This window comes from Fukomys damarensis, unplaced genomic scaffold (assembly GCF_012274545.1).
Source record: "Fukomys damarensis isolate Sample0158 unplaced genomic scaffold, DMR_v1.0_HiC HiC_scaffold_3, whole genome shotgun sequence".
Taxonomy (NCBI): Eukaryota; Metazoa; Chordata; class Mammalia; order Rodentia; family Bathyergidae; genus Fukomys; species Fukomys damarensis.
The window spans coordinates 37,756,828-37,768,649 of record NW_022900915.1 but is presented as its reverse complement, the minus strand read 5'-3'; the positions used below and the strand labels follow the sequence as shown (position 1 = coordinate 37,768,649).

The following is an 11,822-nucleotide window of genomic DNA, read 5'->3' as shown; positions in this document are numbered from 1 at the left end:
TAAGGAACAAAAAGATACTAAGAAAAGCCAAACACAAATAAATAGAATGGTTAATGTTATGGGACATTCTCTTGATTGGAAAGCACATCTGATTCTATTTTATCTATTAGTCATACAAGTTCTGGATGTCTACAGCAATCCTCCTAAGTTATTTGTATTTCTGTAGTTTAAAGCCAGTAATGGAGTCTCTTCTTGCCTGGAGATACATCTGTATTTTCACTATAAAATAGTTAATATACCCGAGAACTCTTTGAAGTAGATGGAAAGCTTAGGGTGCATTTCTGACAGTCAGTACCTACTGTTGGGTACAGCCTGTTTTATCCAGTAGTGTTAGTAATTTGGTCTCAAAGCTGGAAAGGGAAGACAGGTTTGGGGAATGCCTGATAGAGCAATTCTACCAGGCAATTCAGTAAATGTAAAGATGATCTTGTAAATTGTGAAGTTCTGTGCCTTCCTACTCAAAGTGACTTGGAGAATAGAAGCAATAAAACTACCAAAAGGAATAAGAAGCCATATTTCCTTCTGCTCTTAGGAAGCTTCTTCTAGGAGAAAAAGAAAAGTTTAATTTCATAAACGTTTTATGATGTCAAAATGGTCTCAGTTCACTTGGTATGATGAGTTGACTTCTATATCAATATCAAAAATTTTTGTGCAGATTTCCATAATTTTAAAAAATCTTGAACATTAAAGGAAATAAATTTTGGTTAAATTAATCAATATAATATGAAAACAAACTCATGTATGTGTTCAACACATTTTTAGATTTATTTACTGAGAAGGACCTTATGATATTTCTCTTTCAAAATACTGGTCCTTATTTTAACAAATATTATAATTATAATATGGAATACAAGCAAATAATTACTCTTTAATTTCCAGTATTTTTGAAGAGAACATTTTAAATCATAGCAATAAAATAAAATAATCAAAATTCCCCCTAATAATTGTTATGTCTTTTCAGTAAATAGTTTTGAATCAAGCTATAAGCCAGAGTCATATTTTATCTGCTCATGAGAACCAACCACTAAAAATCCAAAAATTTTACAAACTGATTGTTAATGATACAATTAAAAATACATAAACTTATAATTTAATTATATTTAATAAATTATATTTTAAAATCATATTAAATAAATTACTTTAAAATATATGTAATAAATATTGTAAATTCATCTTTATCATTGTTTTTGTTTAATTTTACTGTTATCTATGCTTTTGAGCTTATGTACATGTTCTTTTTTTTAAATTTATTGGTACATATTTGCAGAACATAAAAATCGCATTTATCTTAGGGAATGTGTACATGCAATTACAATATCTTGCTTCTTTTTATTCCCCTTTCCCTCCCACCCACATCCCTCTGTGTCTAAATCCCTTTTTCAATTTTGTTGTTGTTTTATTGATGTTATTATTTTATTTTAGTTCATGTTTGTTAAATATAATGATTGCATTCATTGCGCATTTTGGTGCATGAACATGGCATGTCTTAAATATTCTCATGTCCATTTTCCCTTCCTCTCTCCATTCACACATGGTCTCTTGGAACTCTTTCCATTTGTAGAAGATCTATACACTGGATCTTCTATATAATATTGTCCCATTGAGAATCTCTTCTCAATACCATCAGCCATAATAGAGTATTTACAGCATGGAAATAGTAAAACATGGCAAATCGGGATTTTTTTTTTTCTTTTTGAGTTTCATCAGCTGTACAGTTACCAGCATAATATATCTAATAATACCATAAGACAATATCTGTTATCAGAGATATGTGTATTGTGGGGATACTAATGAAGTAATCAGTGGAATGCTGACTGAATAAAGTAAGGATAGCTTTGTAGCAAAGGAAAGATATGAATTGAGAAAACACACTATTTGTCTCTGTCAGTTATTCTGAGAAATAAAAAGGATGCTTGAAAATTGTGGTGGTGATACAGTTGCATTTTTAGTAGTTGGTGCTCATGAGCAGATAAAATATGACTCTAGTTTATGGCTGAAATTTTTATATTAGTGTGTATTTTCCTGTCAAAGATTGAATGCTCTTTCAAGACAGGGACTGCAGCTTATACAATCCCAGATATTTGTGATGTAAAGATGGAAAGATCACAAATTTAAGACCAGCCTTACCACACAAGGAGATCTGCCTCAAAATAAGTAAATAAATGAATAAATAAAAAATAAATAATTTTAAAAAGAGATTGTTCACTAATCATCTACTTATTTACAGTGTCTAACTTGGTGATGGTTATTTTATAGCATCCATTAATATCAGTTGATTTAATGAATTAGGAAAAAGCAAATAAACAGGCTTGTAGTGAATAGTATAAGTGAATAAAAACTAACTTAACTACACCAGAGTTCCCTTGAATAAAGAGGTTTTTGGAAATTCAAATTTCATACCTACTTTGTATATTAGTTACTTTGCTGCTAAGACAATATTAAAGGACAAAAGGTTTCTTTAGCTCATGATTTGTAGAGGTTTCAGTTTATAGTTAACTGGCTCTAAAGCAAAGTAACATGGCAAATGAGCATCACAGAGAAGAGACACTTCATGGTGAGCAGAAGGCAGGAAAGCAGCAAAGCAGCAAGCAAGAAGCAGCAAGTAACAATAGTAGCCTTCTTTCTGTCCCTTATAGTCTATTCTGGCTACAGGCCCTTAGGGTGAGCAGCATTCACAACCAAGGTGGGCCTTCCCGTTATCCACACCCAGAGCAATGCAAAGCCAATCCGTGGAGTAATTTAGTATTCACACACCCTTAATCCCACCATGGCATACTCTAGATCCAGCCACCTCTAAAAAGCTCCAACTCTGACCTCATGATGCTTTGGGGAGATAGCTAGGCATGAGCCATAACATCTTACTTCATAAAGATGAGGGTAATTTTTTTAAAAAAAAACAGGAAAAGATTTCCAGTACCAAATAGGCAAATAATGCAAATATTATTTGAGAGATGTTTACAATGTTGAAAGATTTATTATTATTTTTGACAAAAAAATGAGCACTTTTGGATAACTTTGTTAGTGACATTAATGACCACCTACTAAGCCTTATGCATCTGGAATTGTCTGCTGATTTTACCTTCACAGCAATTCAAGTAAATTACATTATTCCCACTTTATAGATGACTACCAGAAGACTTAGAAATGCAAAAAAACTTGTCCCAATTTTCAAAAACAGAATTAATTAGAGACAGAATTTTATTCTGAGCCATCTGATGTTGTAGTCTTTTCAGTCTTAAGGAGCTGAACCAAGTAAATAACTTGATTTAACGAACTTCTCAGTTACAGATACTTTCATTTATTCCCTAAAATGTGCAGGAACTTTTGTTTTATTATACATGGTTACACTTCCTCTGGGCAAACCTTACTTTAATGACGGCAGACTCAGCAATAGCACCAGTTTACTGAGTTTTACAATGTTCTCAAGCTCTTCAGCTATTTTCCATCTAGTAATTTACTGATAATACAAATGCTTTTCATTCAGTAGACCAACAAGTAACACTAATTTTAAACATGCTGATAAGAAGGCAAATCTATGCTCCTTTCATCAAGGCTTCTTAAGGATATTATTTTGTCTGGTTTTTGCAGGCTTGCTTTAAAAAAAACCTGCTCACATATTGAATTTGCTAATCTTTCACACAAAAATAATAAATAAGCCAATTAAAATATTCATAATAGTTCAGAAAGTATACTATGGTACAATGATATGGCAAAAGATGACTCAGCTCTCTACTCCTAAGGAAAAAGGAAGCTGAATTGTATAACGGAAAATAGAACTGTGCATGAAAGAGGAAAACTATGAATAATATTCAACAATTTGGTAAAAAAGCGGCCCAACACAGAATTTTGCAGTAATAAATTATTATTCTGTTAAAATAATTTCCCTTAATATTATAAATTCAAGATAGCAAAAGTGGTTGGAACTTTCAAAGCAGAACAATTGTTTTCCAAAAATGTGAATCCCATTGCTTCTATGCTACCACACACTGATTTTGCCCTTGGTACCATGTGAAATAGTATGATATATACGAAATCGTATGGTGCCTAGAAAATTTCTTTTCTTATAGTAACCATTCATAAATATATCTTGGATTAAATGATTGAACTGGAACTTAATGAGTGTAAACTAGTTTTTTTATAAACATCTTTTATTTATAGAAAAGAAACATATTAAAGACCTCATATTTAATTTAAGATCAAACTACTGAAGCTTAAATAAAATTCTAATACAGCATATTTTATAACTGCCTATTTCCATACATAACAGATCCCAAAGTTTGTTTTAAACCTTAGTCACAGTTTTTGACTCTGAATACAAAATGAGAAGCCACTGCATCCTTTTTCTGTCATAAGATGCAGATAAAACTGTGGAGAGAAAGCATTGTGTAGTTATCTGAGGACTCTGAAGAGTGCATGCCGACCAATCAGAAAAGATGAAAATTTGAAGAACAGCCAAGATAACAGTGAGTTTATCATGGGGATTTTTGGTTTATTTTTGCTTTTGTAACCTACAGCCTAGATTCAATCCCTTCTGAAATTTGAAAGTGGGCATCAGCATGGGTAGAAAAAGCTCTGAAGGAAACACTACAGTTCGGAATTGGGAGGCATCCTGTTAGCAAAATGTCCACTATGCCACAACTCTAAGTGATAATAACATTTGCATTAGTTTTCAGTTACTACAAAAAAATATTTGAGACAAGCTATTTTTAATGAAAAAGAGATTAAATTAGTTTTAGCGGATCTAAGTCCAAATGATGTAGGTCAGGCTCTGTGACAGCAGTTTCTTTTTTTATTTTTTGAAGAAAAACTTGTTTTGATACATTTTAAATGTATATAATGATCACATTCGTGATAGGAAATTTGTACCTATGCATGATATATCTCGCTTCTTTTTTCTATACCCGCTTCCCTTTGACCCCATTTCCCTCCTCATATGCAAAAGCCTTGTTTCCATTTATCCCTCTATTTTTTCTTCCCTTCTTTCCTTTCCCCCTCTCTCCTCCCTTGTTCTCCATCTTATTTGAATATTTTCTTCCTATTTTCCAATATTTATTACACATTTTAGTCCTTATTCTCATTCCAGAGAAACATGTGGTATTTAAATATGTGTGTTCCATTTATTTGACTTAATAGTTTGGTCTCAAGATGCATCTATTTAGCTATAAATGTCTCAAGTATATCCTTCTCTATGGCAGAGTAGTACTCCATTGTATGAAAAAAAAAACTTCTTTATCAGTTCATATGTTGATGGGCACTTGGGTTGTTTCCAACATTTAGCTATTACAGAGTGTGCTGCTATAAACCTGGATGTGCATATATCGATGTGGTGTGATGCTTTTAATTCCTTCAGGAGATACCAAGAAGGGGAATAAGTGAGCCCCATGGGCCCTCTAGTTGACAGCTTCCTCTACTTTGTCATCTTGTGGTGTAGGAGGATGGCAATGACACGAGCAGGTGTCAGGAATAAACAAGTGATTATACCTTGAACTAGAGAAAGTGGGGTCACACTCAGGCTTTGAGAGCTTCCTCTCCGAAAAGTAACTTTTAAGGGTCAAAAACCTAAAACCTAAATCCTTCCACTAGATCCCACCTCCCAAGAGTTCCTTCTCCTAGCCCTGGAGGCTAAGTCTTCTTCTACATGGCAACCACATCCAACGAAGTTCCTTCCTCTCTCATCATAAAAGCTGTATCTTAGGACCCCCCTTCCCCTTGAGATTTTTTTGTATCTGCTGTTTGCTAGGTCCTGGGTGAAGATACAGTTGTGTAATGTGTACAGCAGGATAGGATAACAGAAACCTTAGATTTCTGGGAGATATTACAGGGAATACCAATGGAAAAAGAAGTTTGGGGCAACAGCTTAGCTGTTTATATACTCTTGGCTTTATACCTGAGCTTGATATACATCAATCTAAGCCTGACTGGTATACTAAGAACCCTGAATTCCAAAATCAAACCTAGACCACCACCAAAATCTCAGACTGGCCACTGGGTGTAGCAAACATAGGGCAGATATAAATAGCATTTCAAAGGCTTTGAAAATGGAAATGACAGTGAAACCACAACCCTCAAAAGGCTAGTCAGAACTTGTGGCCTGAAAACAACTGAGTTGATTGCCTGCTACGCAAACAGCAGTATTCTCCTCAGTGTTTAACCAAAACTCATACATTGTAAGATTTAAAGTGTCCAGAGCACAATTTGAAATTTCTCAAGATAAGAAGAACCAGAAAAATATCTAGTATCATGGGAAGAGAAAAAAAAAACAAATAACAGCTCCTGGATGAGACAAAAGTCAGGATTATCTGACAAGGACTTTAAAGTAGCTATGCGAAAATGATATAAGAAATAAAGGCAAGCACTCACTTTTAAGATGAAAAGAAAGAGAGAAATCCTCAGCAAAGTAATAGAATATCAAAAAAGAATTAAATACATTTTAGAAACTACCGTTAAAATATTGAGAACAGAAAACTCTACCAATGGGGCCTGGGATTTAGCTCAGTGGTTCTGCCACCTCCCTTGTAAGAGCAAGTTCCTGAGTGTGATCCCCGGTACAAACAAAACCAAACAAAAAACTCTACTATTAGTTGAACTGAATAGCAGAATAGGGATGAAAAAGAAAAATGGGGAAAAATAAGAACCAAGATGGATTATGTAAAGGTGCAAATCCAATGATGAATGCCATAATATTGTATACCTTAAATACACCAATAAAATTAATTTTAAGAAAAAGAAAAGGATCACTACACTTTAAGATAAATCGTTAGAAATTATCCACTGCAAATGATATAGAAAATAGACTGGAATATAAGTGAATCAAATGCTAGGGAACTTTGGAGCGATATCAAAACTTTGGACATTCATTATTGGAGACTTAGAAGGAGAAAAATATATGGCAAGGAAAAGTATTTTTTAAATTAATAGCCCATGGCCACAGTCCCAGCATTCTGAAAGGCTGAGGCTGGAGGATCGCAAGTTTGAGCCCAGTCTTCCATTTCGTGATTTAGCAGAACCCTATTTCCAAAAACTAAAATAAAGAAATAAACAAAGGAATGAATAACTAGAAAGTGCTGAGGTTCTAGCTTATTGGAAGTACCCTAGGGTTTGGTGGCCTGGTATCACCGCCAAACATACTCATACACACACCCACATACTGAAGAGTGAACAACATTCATAAAATCACAGAAAAACAATGGACCACTTACAACAGAACCATGTTTTAAGTGATTGGGGAACTCTCCTCTGAGACCAGGGGAAGGATAATAACTCTTTTAATGTGCCCCAAGGAAAAGAAATATATACCTGCATTTATACATCCAGTGAAAATACACTTCAAGAAAGAATATGAAAATGTTGTCCTAAAGTTAAGGAAAACTAATTCATTATCTGAAGATCTAGTCTTCAGAAATCGTTAAAAGAAATTTTTCACAGAGAAATTTTGTCAGATTTGGGGTAAAAAGTAAAGCAACATGTTAAATATCTGGATAAATATAATAGACTATATGTCTCAGCTTTTAAAAATCTTTTCATGGTTGGAAGAAGTATTGTAACCATATCTATAGTTTTTAATGTTTACCAGTGTAATCTATGCAATGGGGAAGGAAAGAGGGCAGCTTTCTTACATTCCAGTTGTAGAAAGTTAACTCACATAGATTGATTAAAATCGTGTCACTTACATGTGCATAGTACAGTACCTCAGGCAGGTATCTTAAGAAGCCTATAAAACTACATTAGTCCCAAAACAATAGAGAAGTTAAGATGGGAAACAATAGAGACACACACACAGACAAGGACAGGCAAACCCTCAAAGAGAGATGGGCGGGTAGGAAAGGAAAATATAAAAATTTAAAAGAAACCAAAAGAAAGAAGTTAAGTGTTAAATGTAAATCTAAACTACATTCATGATCACTATCAGTGTCAGTAGTTCACATATATTAATTAAAAAGCAAAGTTCAACAGATTTTTAAAATTAGGGTTAATGATAAAAATTAAAGTAGGAGTATAGGAAATTAAAAATAAAAAGACAAATAATGACATTGAAGCTCATTCTTTAAAAGAATCAATGATATTAGCAGAACCCAAAATAGACTGATGACATGTTATGATTATTAGAAATGAAGGATGTATTCATTAACCTGTGCTACTACTAATTCTCTAATTCCATTAAAATGATGCAGAAATGCTACAAACAGCTTTACATACATAAGTCAGTAATATAGATTAAATGAGACACACTTGCTTGAAAAACATCTCTTTTATGATTAGAGAGGATTTGTATAATAAAATTTACTCAAGATGAAATGACTTGAGTAATCACATAAATTTTGAAATCTGAATTCATTATTAAATTCCCATGAAAAAAGGCTCTCTAGGCCCAGATGGTGTTACTGGCAAATTTTAGCAAACATTTAAATAAGAAATAATACCAATTTTACAAATTTTTTTCTAAATAATAGCTTATTACATGAAGTCAACATTACCCTGAAAATAAAACTAGATATAGAAAGTAAAAGGAAAAAAAACACTAGTTTTTATGAACAAAAAAACAAACTTCCTTAACAAATCAGAAGTTGATAATCCCAGAACTCTGGAGGTTGAGGCAAGAGATTTGCTGTGAGTTTGAGGCCAGCCTGGGATACATAGTGAGTTCAAGACCAGCCTGAACTACATAGAAAGATCCTGTCTCAAAAATCAAATCAAATCAAAACAAAACAAACAAACAAACAAAAACAAATAGGAAGTTGAACACAGTATTGTAAAATGGGGGCTTGTTGTCAGAATACAAGGTTGATTTAACATGGAAAAATCAATCCATATACTTCATCATTTAATGGTCACAAAAGAAAAAAAACATGATTACAGCAATTGATGAAGAAAAGAATTTGACAAAATTCAACATCCATTTGTGAGAAAAAGTTCTTAGTAATCTGAGAATACAAGGGCACAGCTTCAAAATGACAAGGAATATTGACAAAAACATTGTAGCTATCATCAAATAATTGAAAGATTAAATGTTTTCTTCCCAATCTTTAGAAAAGGTAATGATATCAATATTTACTATTTCTATTCAACGTTATATTAGAAATTCTACCCAAGGCAGAAAAAGGCAGAAGCATGAACTAAATATGTATAGAATAAAGAGGAAGAAATAAAACTGTTCTTATAAAGGACATGATTGCTGATACAGAGGATTCCAAGACGTCTGCAAAAGAACTTCTAGAAATAATGAATGAGTTTCAAGGTTACAGAATAAAAAGTCAACACACCAAATCCATTATTTGTATATAAACTACTGAACAATGAAAAGCTAAAATTAAAAGTGTTATTTACACAAGTCTTTTCTCAAATGACACACACACACATTTGTAAGAAACATAAATATGATTTCTATGATGAAAACTACAAAACGCTGATAAAATACTCAAAGGTGAATTAAGGAAAGGGCCCGATGCCATGTTCATGGATTAGAATCTCAAAGGACTAAAGATATCTCAGTCCCCTACCACAAATGTATGCATTTGACATAACTGCAGTAAAACATCCAGCAGGAATTAGAGATACAGTTCCAAATTTATATGAAAAGGCATGGAGAATAGAATGGCCAAGGCAATTTAAAAAATAGGAATCATTCTGCTTGACTTGTAGACGCTGCAAACCACAGAAGCCAGGCATGTTGGTGCCCACCTGTAATTCCAGCACCCTGGGAGCCAAAGCAGGAGAAGTGCAAGTTCCGAGCCTAGAGCAGCTTCTGCAGAGCTCACGGATCTGTCTCTTGCTTCAGCAGGGTTTGGACAAAACAGACCCAGGGACTCCCTCTTTTTCATCCTCCAGCCGCCCATCAGTCACAAATTTCGGGACCATCACCTCTCCCGTCTCCTGCTTCCAGGACCAGCCGTCATGTCAGCCTTCCTTTGCGGGTAGCTCCTTATTGCTGATCAGCCACGACCTCTCAGATTCGTCAGGATTATTCCACCGAGGCGGAGCCTGCCGTCAACCGCCTGTGCATCTGCTCCTGCGGGCCTCCTACACCGACCTCTCTCTGGGCTACTGCTTTGACAGTGACGATGCGGCTCTGGTGGGCGTGGCCATTTCTTTTGCGAGGTGGCCAAGGAGAAACACGAGGCACCGTGCATCTCCTGAAGATGCAAAACCAGCGCGGTGGCCGAGTGCTCTTCCAAGACGTGCAGAAACCTTCTGAAGATGACTGAGGAAAAGCCCTGGACACCATGGAAGTTGCCCTGGCCCTGGGGAAGAACCTGAACCAAGCTCTTTTGGATCTTCATGCCTTGGGCTCTGCCAAGACAGACCCCATCTGTGATTTCCTGCAGGACCACCTTCTAGATGACCAGGTGAATCTCAGCGAGAAGACAGAAGACAACCTCACTAAGCTCTGCAGACTGGAGGGGCCCCCCAGGCTGGGCTGGGTGAGAACCTCTTCAAAGGCTCACCCTCATGCACGGCTAGGAGGCCCCTGATCTCAGCGGCTCTTGAGGGCTCCTGATCACCCAGCTTCGGGACTTTGGCCTAACCCTCTCCCTCCCTCCAGCCACTAGGCAGCTTTTACACCTCTGGAGTTCACTCACAAATCTTGGACCAAAAGAAAATAAAGCCCTTTGCAGCAAAAACAAAAGAAAACAAAGAAACCCAGCCTGGACTGAACAACTAAGGAGAGCATATCTCAAAAAACAATTGTTTTTAAATTAAAAAGCCATATCAACTGTGTAAATTGTGAAGGGATATAGACACATTAAGAAAAAAGTCAAAATAATCTAAAAATATGAGCACACACATATGACTTTTGTTAACAATGTTATTAAGATAGGTTACATGCCATAATATATATCTATTTAAACTACAAAATTTAGTGGGTTTTAGTGAATTCACACACGTGTAACCATCACTAGAACATGATTTTGCAGACTGTCATCCCCTCAGAAAGAATACTTAAATCCACCGTCAAATTCCATTTCCCTCTTTTCCAACCCTGGCCACCACTGCTCTGCTTTGTGTTCTTATAGATGTGAGTTTCTGGACACTGAAACGAAAGCACGCAGTACATGGCTTTGTGTTTAGAGGGAAGTAGGAATGGGTACAAAAGCGTAACACCAGGGACCCTCGTGGTAGCCATGTTTTATATTCTAACTGTATCATTATAAAGGTGGCGTAGTTTTCCAAAAATGTTTGGTATGAGAACTATTGTGTACAGGTACTTCTCTGAGTGATTTCTTCTAACTTTATGTGACTCTACCATTGTGTCAAATAAAAAGTTTAAATTTAAAAAAAAGAGATAATTACATGACCTAAAAAGCTGGACTAATTTCTCAGCCTGGGTGTTGACCTTTTATGTTGGATAATTCCTTGCTGTGGGGCATTACCCCCATGATTTATAGGAGGTTTAATTGGACCATTGGTCCCTATCTACCTGATGCCAATGGGCTAGGTGTGGTCCTGCATGTGTCTGTCGGAGGCATGCCTCTAGATATTGTGCAATATCCCGCATGAGTAAAATGCCCTGTTGAAAACCATTGTGTAGAGTATTGCTGTTGATTCTTTACTTGGGTACTGCCATTATGAGATAATTTCCCTTATAAAACATTTTTAGGAAACATTAAACTCATATACTGAAAAGAATGATAGACACATTTGTCCTATTGAATACACATTTGCATCACTCTTCATATCTTAGCTTATTGGTTAATTTCTGTATTTTCTTATGTATGACCTTCTATAATGAAGGCTGAATATCAGAAATTGTCAACAGTACTTAATGTTATATTTTCAGGGCTGTTAGCCACATAGTAAAATGTTATTGCTAATTCTCCAATAAT

The 11,822-nt window shown here is 35.2% G+C and overlaps 1 pseudogene; it reads left to right on the top strand.

Annotated features, from left to right (window-relative positions):
• Window positions 1-2,517: 2,517 nt before the first annotated feature.
• Window positions 2,518-10,495, top strand: LOC104871348 (annotated as a pseudogene).
• The last annotated feature ends 1,327 nt before the right edge of the window (window positions 10,496-11,822 follow it).